The sequence below is a fragment of the Cupressus sempervirens genome, chromosome 1, assembly GCF_028749045.1.
Source record: "Cupressus sempervirens isolate cs-2001-9-10 chromosome 1, ASM2874904v1, whole genome shotgun sequence".
Classification (NCBI taxonomy): domain Eukaryota; kingdom Viridiplantae; phylum Streptophyta; class Pinopsida; order Cupressales; family Cupressaceae; genus Cupressus; species Cupressus sempervirens.
Window position 1 is genome coordinate 80824900 of NC_143118.1, and position 13019 is coordinate 80837918.

Here is a 13019-nt window from a genome sequence, read left to right on the forward strand (position 1 = left end):
TCATATCATCAAACTTTTCTTTGAGGCTTTCTCTTTTTGCTCTTTGGACATTCTGATCTCCTCAATAAATGTCTGATAGGGCCTTCCACATCTTCAATGCAGTGTCACATCCTTTGATATCATCAAATTCAGCATAGTTGAGTGCAGAAGCAATCTCCAACATTGTCTAATTGTGTTCCTGTTTGTTTTTCAAATCTTCTGCAGTAAGAGTACCAGTTGGATACAATTGAATTTTGGGCATAATCTCTTATGGATCCAAGATGTAGCTTCATCAAACTTTTCCATGCAACAAAGTTGTCTTTGTTGAGCTTGGAAACTTCTCTCTTAGGCATTTTGATCTTTTCTGCTTATAGTCCCTTTAAACTGAATCAGCAGTTTGGCTCTGATACCAATTCTTAGAATTCTTTAGAATAACTGAGAGGGGGGTGAATCAGTTATTCAAGGTCTAAATGCCCTAATAATACTTTTTCTCTAATTATAGTGAGCCCATAAAATTTTCATCCATCCAAACTTAAATCAATCATTTTAGCAAATTACAGCAAATCAATATGCAGGGATAAAACATGCAAGATCAACACATGACACAGTGATTTACTTGGAAACCCAATTTTGGAAAAACCACCAGTAACATGCTACTTAATTTTCACTCTTCTAAAGTGATGCCCTGTTAAAAGCCTGCCCTGTTAAAGGCTTACAACACACTATTAAATGTGACCTTGTTAGAGGATTTCAGCATATTGTTAGGAATGAGCCTGGTCAAAGGACTTTTGAACATTCACTTGGAATGTCACCCTGTTAAAGGATTTATAACATGGCTATTAAACCAACCTAAGTTCATAGGATTTAAACTATCTGTTAAAATTTTTAGAGAGTAACAATAATAGCTTTTTGATCTGATACAACTTACAACATATTTTGCAGATTTCATATCACATTTCAGTTCAGTCCTTTTGCTTAGCTTTAATCACTTTAGCTTTGATAGCTTGTCATCTCAAGCTTCATCTCCTTAAGTCTTCTTACTCATTATACCAATGCAACCATATATGTGGTCATCTATTGAAGCAAAGTATCCGTGCTCTCTTACTCCTTAGCACCTCCTTCAGCACTTTATGCTTTTATGCTTGACCTCCTCTCTTCTGCTTCATGACCTTGTTACTCCTTAAATAGAAATCTGGATTGCCTTTTCCACTTGATTCTCCCTCTCCAACTTTAGGGTTTGAAATGGATTAGGTAGGATACAATGTATCTACCCCATATCTTGCTCTTATCTAGAAACTTCATCTCGAGTCCAGTTGTATTCTTCAAAAATATTTTACATGGTGTTCTATGCCACTAGCTCATCACTCTTATCTTCTATTTAATTCACAGAATTCTATATAACAACCTTGTCGTCTTAGATCTGACAAATCTTCAATTCTTAGAAATAATGCAACAACTCGGCATTATTGGTTTACTAATGCTCAACACCTCTGTGTTACTCGGCACTTATATCCTACTCGGCACCTGAAGATCACTTAGCATCTAAAGATCACTTAGCATTGAAGTTCATTCGGCATCTAAAGTTCACTCGGCACTTACTGAAGTTCACTCGGCATCTGAAGTTCACTTGGCACTTACTGAAGTTCACTCGGCATCTGAAGATCACTTGCTCAGCTTCAACTAGGAATCTGTTCGGCACTTACTAGCTTTCTCGGATCCCTCTCTAATAGACTTAGTTAGGCTTTACAAATGACTTAGTTAAAACCTTACATCTTTGATATGTTTTAGTGTGCCCATTCTCTGTGTCTTAGAGTATGTTGTCAATACACTTTTTCATCAATGGCTTAGCTGATCCTTGTACTTCATTACAACATCATAACTGCGACCTTTCTCTAGGTGTACTAGTTACATCTTATTGATTGCCTCCTCCTTGTCAATCAACCAATTAATAGTATTTGGATCACTAAAGAAATTTTCATTCTTTCAAGTAGCAAGTTTGACATCAATGACAAAACAATGATTGAGAACATTCTTTACCAGTTCCATTACTTTTTATGTATGATCTCTTCAATCATTTCCAACAATCTCCCTCATGATCTTTTCAATCATTTCCAACATATTCATCTTCATACTCATTATTTCTTTCAATTCATTTCCCCATTCCTCTTTATCTTTTATAATACCAAGGCCCTTTTAGCACAAGAGGGAAAAGATCAAAATTCCTACTGATATATTTAGAAAAGCATGTTCTCAATTTTCTTTGTAATATCTCTTTAAATCAAAATCTAGTAGGTCACTTGCTTGATCATATGTTCTCTCAATCTAATTATCAATCTTCTTAATGATAGTAAAACATAAAGTAGTGATATTTTCCTTTCTACTAATCCATTTTTTCAAAATTTCTCTCAAGGTAGCATCATTATTTTCTAATTCCTTCCAAATATCTACTAACCTTGACATTACCAAATAGAACAGAGGCCAATTGATTCTATCTACTAGAAAATAAATGTATCTCTAACCTTTTCTTCAACTTGGATTTGCACCTCTACATGTGTCACTTTGAGTTTAGTATTTTCCTCATTTAACTCATCTGTAGTATAACTCTTGATGTTACGAAGTATCTAGGATTTTACTGATTGGCCTAGTGGGAGGTGCTAGAGCAAGGGAGGTAGCAATCATAAGTTGGTCAGATCCTTCCCTTACCTTTCTCTTACCTTGTTGATTCTACAATTTTCAAATGATTCTCTACATTTCATTAATCTTCCTTCCCCTTTCATCATAAGCTTCTAATACCTTTTCTAACCAAGCATCTAACTCTAGAACTTTATTTTTGTATTTCATAGCAACCTCCACACCAAAATCAACTACATCATTATTCATGCGGGCAAATTTCTCACTATCTACTTCTCTAGCTATGTACACTACTAGGCTCCCTATGTATTCTGCATCTAAAACTTCCTATAGTCTAGATTTATTTCTTTTTTGAATAGACCATATCACTAAGGCCTTATGATTATTATTGTATTTAACCCCTTTGTGGGCTTCCTTGACGTCTTCTTTTGTCTTAAATTTGGTCTCGATCTCCTTCCTAACAACATCAAAAACCATTACATTAGCAATGTCCCATTCTGGGAGTATGAATACATCTAAATCCTTTAACAATTTCCTTCCCCCTTTAAGGATTATTTGATTAAAATCATGCATTAACTCAACTTTTATCTCTTCCTCTATCTTAGAGTCTTATTTGTCAAGTTGCTCTACCTTTACCTTTTTGCCTCAAAATTGGATATATTGCTTCTCCATAAAAATTGAATAAAAGCCCTAGAATTTAAAAATTCATCATCATTCAAAATTTTCTTGGTAGCCTATTCTACAAAAAGATCTATCACATTCTCTTTGAAATCTTCAATAGCGAGGACTAAGAGTGACATTAGGGGTTCTTCAAGAATTTCCTCCTCTACTTCTAATGTTGTTATCATAATATCATCTTGGCCTCCTATCTGCTTCAAGTGCTCCCTCAAGGAGTCATCATTGTCAAAGTGAATAGGGGTTTGGGAAGGAGAATACTCTTCTACCTTTGATAAAGATCCCTCTTTTGACTTCTACCTTTTTGCTGCTAGTTCTGAGGGTGGGCTTTCAAAATGCTATCTCTTATAAATTGACACAAGATGCGCCCCCACATTCGTAGAAAATATATACCGAGCCTTCCTCTAGAGGATATACTACTTGAGACTGATGACAGTCCTATTCACCATTCTCCTTTCTACCTCCTTGATGTAGTTTGTGTATGATTATATCAATGTCTCCTTCTTTCCATTCAAGGTTTGCATGATTCCAACAAAATGTGTCATCACTTTATTTAACTTTGTAAGGAAACTCAAGTGTAGAAATAGCTTCCTACACTAATCTCTTAAGAAAATTATTGTGCAAATTCTTATTAAATCCTTATAATTTCATATTCGATATTATGTAAATAATAATATTGCAATCATGCATGAATACAAAAACAAATAGAGAAATAATAATAGATAAACACAAAGATATGTCAATGGGGAAAAACCTTTTGGTAAAACAACCCCAACCCTCCAAAACTTGCACAATGTATTATCTTCAACACAAAGGTTACAACACACTTGTAGTGCAAGTTCCTTCAGGACATTGAAGACTTATCCAATAGCAACCAATAATACACTACTCACACTCCCCTCAACTATCTACAGTCCTCAAAGTTCTTATATAATGTGCTTAGGGCATCTTCCAAAGATAGCTCTTACACATCATAAGAATCTATCATAACCTTTTTGGTTATGATTTTCTTACACACAATTAAATCTTCCAAAGATATTTCTTATGCATCATAGGAATCCATCATAACTATTCCAATCATTACACATAATTAAATATTCTAAAGATAGCTCTTATGCATCATAGGAATCCATCATAGGAATCTATCATAACTCAAGATGCCGACACATGCAAGTGGAGTGACACATCAACATGCCAACTAGACATGTACACTCACACTTAATTACATTATTTGTAAAAATAACACATTTACAAAACAAATAATAAGAATAGGAATTATCCAAGGTTGAGATACTTTATTCTTAACATTCTCCCAATTGTCGAACACCTTGTAAGAGCAATAGGAACATAACAAGAACTAACTATTATTGGTTGAAAGGCCCATAGACTTTGAACACCATATGAACTTATCTATGCCCATTGGTTTTTTCAATGCACTTGCAACATTCTTTATAGTATCTACCTTCTCCAAATTTACCTTTCCATCTTCCACCATATCTCTCAAAATTTGGATTCTTTGCAAGGCAAATGTAATGTCCTTTTTTTGGGACATTTATATAGTTTCCCATTTTCATCCTTACAACTTGATAATCTTCCTATCTGATGATTCTTCTCCATAGTTGATTCAATATAAATATATATAATTTTATTACAAGAGTCACGTTCTTTCATTATATCAATAATAATAATAAGTTATATTATATTAATTATATATTTATATTAATAAGTTTTTGATTAATTAATATAACTATATTAATAAGTATATCATATATATTATTTTAATAACTATATATATTATATTATATTATAATACTTTACAAATATAGTATTGCTATATTAAACATATCTTTATCATTATTTATTATTTCATTCGTATTACTATTATAATATGACATACATAATATAATTATTATAATATTACTTATAGCATAATATTATTATTTTAATATTATTTATTAATATTACTTTATATAAAGTATATATTATTATTTAAATTACTTGTCAAAATGGGAACATCACAGTCCTCCCCTCTTGAATTTTCTTGTCCTCAAGCAAAATTATTCATACACAACTCCTTCATAGATACAAACATATTTGCATACAAAGCCCTAAAAAATTTATGAAATATACATCTTAATGAATGAAAACACCAAGCAAACACAGTGCAGACAGATGAAGGCACAAAGCAAAAACAATGAAGACACATCATACATAACCTTGGTTAGATCCTAAAATTAACAATGTGCAATGACTATACTTCTTCATTAGGCTTATGAACCCTGCAACCACAAAATAAGCATTAGTACATATATATAAATATATATAAACTTCAAAGAAATTTGAATAATAATAAGTTAATCCAAGTCAATTCCATACTAAGCCCAAGAGTGGAACTTTGGCCCCCTTGGCCCTGATGGTAGGTGTTAGGCATCCACACAAGGTGGTCTACTTAGTGGATTGCTTGTTTGGCTAGAAAGGTTCTTGTGAAAAGGAGTCATTACTATCTTTCCCTTAACTAGCACTACAATAGGGTTTCCTAACCGCTCTCCCTTGATTGTAGACTCCATAGGAAAGTTGGTAGGGTGCCCTTACTATCTTCCCCTTAACTAGTACTACAATAGGGTGTTCTCCCCTGATTGCAGACGCCATAGAAAAGTGGTAGGGTTCCCTTACTATCTGCCCCTTAACTAGTACTGCAATAGGGTATCATAGCAGCTCTTTTCCGATTGTAGACTCCATAGGAAGGATAGATGCCCTTATAGTCTTTCCCTTAACTAGTACTACAATCAGGTGTCTTAACAGACCTCCCTTAATTGCAGACTCCATAGGAAAGTTAAATATGGCCTTTCCCTTAACTAGTACTACAATAAGGTGTCTTAACAAACCTCCCTTAATTACAAACTCCATAGGAAAGTTAAATATGGCCTTGCCCTTAACTAGTATTATAATAAGGTGCCTTAACAGACCTCCCTTAATTGCAGACTCCATAGGAAAGTTAAATATGGCCTTTCCCTTAACTAGTACTACAATAAGGTGTCTTAACAGACCTCCCTTAATTGTAGACTCCATAGGAAAGTTATATATGGCCTTTCCCTTAACTAGTACTACAATAAGTTGTCTTAACAGACCTCCCTTAATTGCAAACTCCATAGGAAAGTTATATACAGTAGGGTTTCTATATAGTTTTTTCCTTAACTAGTACTACAATAAGACATCTTATAAACCTTCTATGATTGTAGACTCCATAGGAAAGCTACTTGAAATCGCTAAATCATTTCTCAAATAATCAATTTTACATCTTTATGATTACATTAATTAAGAAAACTTACAATTTCATATTTTTACTATGGTTGAACTTTCTCGAAGCTCCATTGGCTTCCCTCTTTGTTCATTGATTGAATGTTATTATGTTCCCTTGATCATATCTCATCTTCTTATAAAGACAATAGTGAAAAAAGACTTCAATGCTTGTCTCCATCTTGTTGAGTCCTCTAATCTTCTGCAAGAGTGGATGATTAAGGTTGTATGTCTTGCCTAATGCTGATATAGTCCCCAGGTGTAAGTCTCATTAAAATCATACTTGTTTGAAACTTAGTTTATGATCTTTTGTGGCAACGACTCCTATGTTGAGTGTGCAAATTGGTTTGTATCAATTCCTGCCCATCTGCTATTGCACATGACTTTGGATTTTTTCCATTCGTGTGTTTCTTACATGGATGGGAAATATTTTCAGCCAAACACAAAGACTGGACCATGCCCTCCATTATATTCTTGTGTAAATTTTCCATTCTATGTTCCTTCCTGATGGATATGATTTTGAACTCTTAGCATATTCTTTCCTAGCAAGACTTAGTTATCTTAGTTCGGATGAATGACCTTCGTACTGTGATATATCTCTATGCTATTTGTCACTGACTATATATTAGCCTTTGAAATTTCCTTTTCTCTATCCTTATGGTTGTATCGAGTATCGTGCAGATTGATTAGTCACGTATATCGCTGACTGTATTTGGTTTTTGATCACTTCTCCATTTGTAGTTTGATTATATCTTCTTTGTTCTCTTTGATCATTTTCATTGTCTTTTCCATGTTGCAGCGATAATTAATCCCTCATCCTTATATCTAACATGGATGTTCTATTGATGTTTTTAAATTGATTTATTTGTTGACTCCGTTCTTGTATCTTGTCGCTCAGTAGAAAAGTAATTCCCTCTACCTTTTATGTTTCCTCTTATTCCATATTGGTGTCTAATGCCCATCAACACTTTCTGTTATAAGATCCCAACTAGATATAGCGATTGCCAAAGAAGCTTGCATGGCTACCTCCATACTACGTCTATATTTTTATGACTGCTTTGTTCAAGTAATTATTTGGAGGTATAAATATCATACATTAAGGTTTGACTGACCTTTTTTAAGCTTAATTTTCTTCATAACCTAATTATTATTAGATTTCCTTATAAGGAACTTTTATTGTGGGTGAGTTAGTTTGATATATTTCAATTTTACACAAGGATGCGATGCATCGATATTGTTGGATGACACTCCAACATTTACTAGTGAGAAGACAGCCAATCTAGATAAAAACTCCATTCAAGGACTCGAGGTGATTGATAGCATTAAAGACAAACTTGAGAGTGCATGTCCCAACATTGTTTCATGTGCAGACATACTAGCTTGTGATGTTGTCATACATATCCCTAGTTGCGAACCAACTCACTTCCTATCTAGACCAATTTTCTTTCTCTTTTTCATAACGATTCTTCATTCTTCATCATTCCAATAGACCAATACTCTTCCTTTGAGATGTTGGCATGAATATTCATTGGTCTTATATGTTCCATGGAATTATTATACGTTGATATGTCTAGTGTTTAATGGTTAATTGAAGACCATATTTCTCATGCGGCTTAATTATTGACTATTCTTTTCTATGAGTATGCTGACTGGGTCTTCCTTCTATATTTTATTCCCAATACTCATGATTCCCTCTTTCATGCCTGCCTATTGTACACTCTACAGGTCTGCCCTTGTTATCGTTTCCTTCTTGAGCTATATATATATAAATTGAATAGAACATATTCCTCTTCAAACCGCTCTTGATTTGAATATTGCTAATTCAATGTTCTCCTTTCCATGGATTCCTAATGTCCTGTCTTCAAATTTTCTTCACAGGGTGGCAGAATTGGTGCTCTGATACCATTTGTAATGTCCCCTTTTTGGGACATTTATATAGTTTTCCATTTTCATCCGTACAACTTGATAATCTTCCTATCTAATGATTCTTCTCCATAGTTGATTCAATATATATATAATTTTATTACAAGAGTCACATCCTTTCATTATATCAATAATAATAATAAGTTATATTATATTAATTATATATTTATATTAATAATTTTTTGATTAATTAATATAACTATATTAATAAGTATATCATATATATTATTTTAATAACTATATATATTATATTATATTATATTATATTATAATACTTTACTAATATAGTATTGCTATATTAAACATATCTTTATCATTATTTATTATTTCATTCGTATTACTATTATAATACGACATACATAATATAATTATTATAATATTACTTATAGCATAATATTACTATTTTAATATTATTTATTAATATTACTTTATATAAAGTATTTATTATTATTTAAATTACTTGCCAAAACGGGGACATCACACAAAAAGCACTCTGACTCTTGCAACAAATAGTAATCTATCCTGCATCAACACCAATATTAGAACACAATCTCTTAAGCCAAATGGCTTCCTTACAAGCATGAGTAGCATCCATGTATTCAGCTTCTATAGTGGACAAAGCAACCATAGTTTGACGCTTACTCACCCAATTGATTGCACCACCAAACATAGTGAACACATAAGCACTGGTGGATCTCCTGCTGCCAATATCACCTACCCAATCTGAATCCACAAACCCATGAATACAAATTGTATGCGAAACTCTAGATGAGTTACCATGATAACAAATGGAGTAATTTGATGTACCCCTCAAGTAGATGAGTACTCTCTTAACTGCATCCCAATGTACCCATCAAAGATTAGCCAAAAATAGGCTCAAAACTCTCACTGCTTGGGCAATGTCTGGTCTAGTACAGACCATAACATGCATAAGACTGTCAACTCCACTAGTGTAAGGTACTCTACTCATGTCCTCCACCTCACAAGGAAATTTTGGACAATCATCTACAAATAACTTTGTTCCCATAGAAACAAGAACACACAAAGGTCTACAATTTGCCATGCTAAACCTGTCCAACACAAACTTCACATACTTACTCTAACTCAACCAAAGTTTTCTATTAGACCTATCTCTACTAATTTCCATACCCAAGATGTACCTTGTTGCCCCAAGATCTTTCAAATCAAATAGTGCTGACAACTGAGATTAAAAATTAGAAAGCATACCCTTTCCTTCCCAAATAGCAACATATCATCAACATATAATGCAACAATAAGAAGGTGATCATTTTCAACTCTGAAGTAAACACAATAATTTGATTTTGATCTTGCAAATTCAATTGACAACACAAAGGCATCAAACTTAAGGTACCACATCCTAGGAGATTGTTTCAAACCATATAGAGACTTCTTTAATCTCCAAATCAAAGATTTGTTACCTTTAACAATGTAGTGCTCAGGCTGTGACATATAAATCTCTTCCTCCAAATCACCATGAAGGAAAGTTGTCTTCACATCCATCTATTCTATCTCTAAATCATATGATGCAACAAGAGATAACAAAAATCTAATTGATGTAAACTTTACAATAGGAGTGAATATTTCACCATAATCTATTTTGTCTACCTGTGAGTACCCCTTCACAACCAATCTAGCTTTGTACCTTTCAACACTAGCATCTGCACAAAATTTCTTATTGAACACCCATTTGCTACCAAAAAGTTTTCATCCTTTAGGCAAAGGTACAAGGTCCCAAAAAAAAAATTTATCCATGAAGCCATCTCATCATCCATGACCTCAATCCAGGAACCTACATCTTCCATATCCAAAGCCTCTTTCATAGATCTAGGCTCATCAATGTTAGTAATCAAAGGAAAAGCACAACTAGAATCTAACATAGAATAACCAAAACTTTCTATTTGCTTTCTTACTCTCATGGATCTCATCAAGGGCTGAGGTTGAGGTTGTTCTTCCTCTTCTTCTAAACTATCATAGCTACTAAAGCTCTCCTTATCATTAGACCCAACATGGTCTTTTTATTTAGTCTTCTCAAAGGTAGGATACAACTGAACAATATCTTTTTCTTCTCTTTTTCATCTGGTTGTAGCACATTTCTACTATACAACACCTTACTAGTCACAAGGTCCCAAATCTTGTATCCTTTCATAGCAACACAGTATCCAATGAAAATACATTTGATAGCTTTGTATTCTAACTTAGATCTTTTCTCCTTTGGAACATGTGCATAAGCTTCACAACCAAAAACAAGAAGATGTCTAATTGAAGGCTTCTTACCGGACCACACCTCCATGGGTGTCTTACCAACAAGAGCTGATGTAGGAGATCTATTAACCAGATAGCAAGTAGTGTCCATAGCTTCAGCCCAAAACTATTGTTCAAGACTAGCTCCACTAAGCATACTCCTAGCCTTCTCCATTAGTGTCATGGTCATTCTTTCTGCAACTCCATTTTATTGTGGGGTATAAGGAGTTGTCTTATGCCTCTCGATACCTCATTCTTTATAGAAATGTTTGAACTCTACTAAGAAAAACTCACCACCATTGTCAGTTCTCACACATTTAATCTTCTTACTAGTCTAATTCTCTACAAGGGCTTTAAATTCCTTGAACTGAATAAAAACTTGTGTCTTACTTTTCAAGAAATAAATCCATGTCCTTCTACTACAATCATCTATGAAAGATACAAAAAAATATAGACTTGGAGATTGAAAGAACTTTTATATGACCAAATACATTGGAATGAATAAGATCCAAAGCATCAAAAGATTTATGAGAACTAGAGTAAAATTGAACACAATTTTGTTTATCATAGACACAATGTTCGTAGAAGTTGAACTCAAGATTACAATCATTTAACCCCTCAATGAGGTTCTTGTTTTTTAGGGTTCTGAGACCCTTCTCACCAATGTGGCCAAATCTCATATGCCACAACATTGTCTTTTCTATAGGAAGTTTTCCTTCCAATGTGTTTGCACCCTTAGGTACACATGTTGCACTACCATCAGAACCAATAACCATAGTCTTCTTTACTACTCATTTAGATGGTGGCGATGAAGTGATAGTTGCTCTTTTCTTTGAAATAGAAGAACTATTGCACTAAGAAATGCATACATCAAGCTGAAACAAAGTACCTCTCCTAGTACCCTTAGCAAGCACCATAGCTCCTCTCATCATCTTACATCCATCTTTAGAAAAAAAAATTGCACACCTACATCATTCAACATAATTATAGACAATAGGTTTCGTGTCAAACCAGTGATGTGCATTACCTTGTTGATCCCCTTTACTCGTCCATTAGGGAATTTGATAGTGACATGTCCTCGTCCAACTATCTTTAGGTGAGAATCATCACCCAATTACACCTTTCCATCATCGAAAACTTCGTACTTTGAGAACCAGCTTTAATGAGAGGTCATGTGGAAAGAAGCACCTGAGTCTATCAACCACACATCATTAGATGCATGCACTACCAAGGATGTAATGAAAGCATCACCATCTTCTTGACATTTTTCTAAACCTGAATTTGAGGCCTTCTTCTTCTTCTTTGGCTATTTATAGTCTTTACAAAAGTACCTAGTCTTGTCACAATTCTAGCATTTTACCTTGGACTTTCTAGGAGTTTTTGATTTTCCACTAGATTTAGATCTACCCTTTCCAGACTTCTTATCATTTTTCTTGCCTCTATCATTGGATCTACCGCGAACAGCAAGAGCTTCCTTAGCCGAATCTGATGACTTTCTCTTTGTCTCCTCAAATAACAGTGAAGACACCACATCATCCATTCTGAAAGTGACTAAAGTAATTCCAAGAGCCATCACAAGATGGTCCCATGAATTTGGCAAGGAACATAACAAGGTCATACATCGATCCTCCTCTATCTTGACACCAGATGATGTCAACTATGCAATCAAAAAATTAAAAGCTTTTAAATGATCTATAAGAGATCCTCCTTCCTCCTTTCTTAGAGAATACAACCTCTTCCTCAAGAACAACTTATTCACCAGAGATTTGGCCTGATACACTAATCCAAGCCATGTCCAAACATTGTTTGCAATCTTCTCATCAAGAAAATTTAGGAGAACTGAATCAACTAGACAAAGTCTAATAAGACCCTTAGCTTTCTGATCCTTGATATCCCAATTTGCTTGAGATATTGTTGCAGGTCTCACATCAAGTGAAATTGCCTCCCATAGATCACAATCTTCAAGCAAGTCTTCCATCTTGAGTTGTTACTACCATTAAATTTCTCCACCTCCATTTTTTTGTATGATGAACTAGCCATCTCAATCTACAAATAAGATTCAGAATGCTCTGCAGAAAAATCCCACTTAACTTGAGATTAGCTCAAAAAACCCTACCCAAAAACTAGGATCAAAAGTTGATCAAGCTCTAATACCACTTGTAAGGAAACTCAGGTGTGGAAACAACTTCCTACACTAATCTCTTAAGGAAATTATTGTACAAATTCCTATTAAATCCTTACAATTTCAGATT

At 34.0% G+C, this 13019-nt stretch overlaps 1 pseudogene; it reads right to left on the reverse strand.

Annotated features, from left to right (window-relative positions):
* Positions 1–12307, reverse strand: part of LOC149576328 (putative GPI-anchored protein At3g06035) — a 115171-nt pseudogene extending 102864 nt beyond the window's left edge.
* Between the last annotated feature and the right edge of the window lie 712 nt (positions 12308–13019).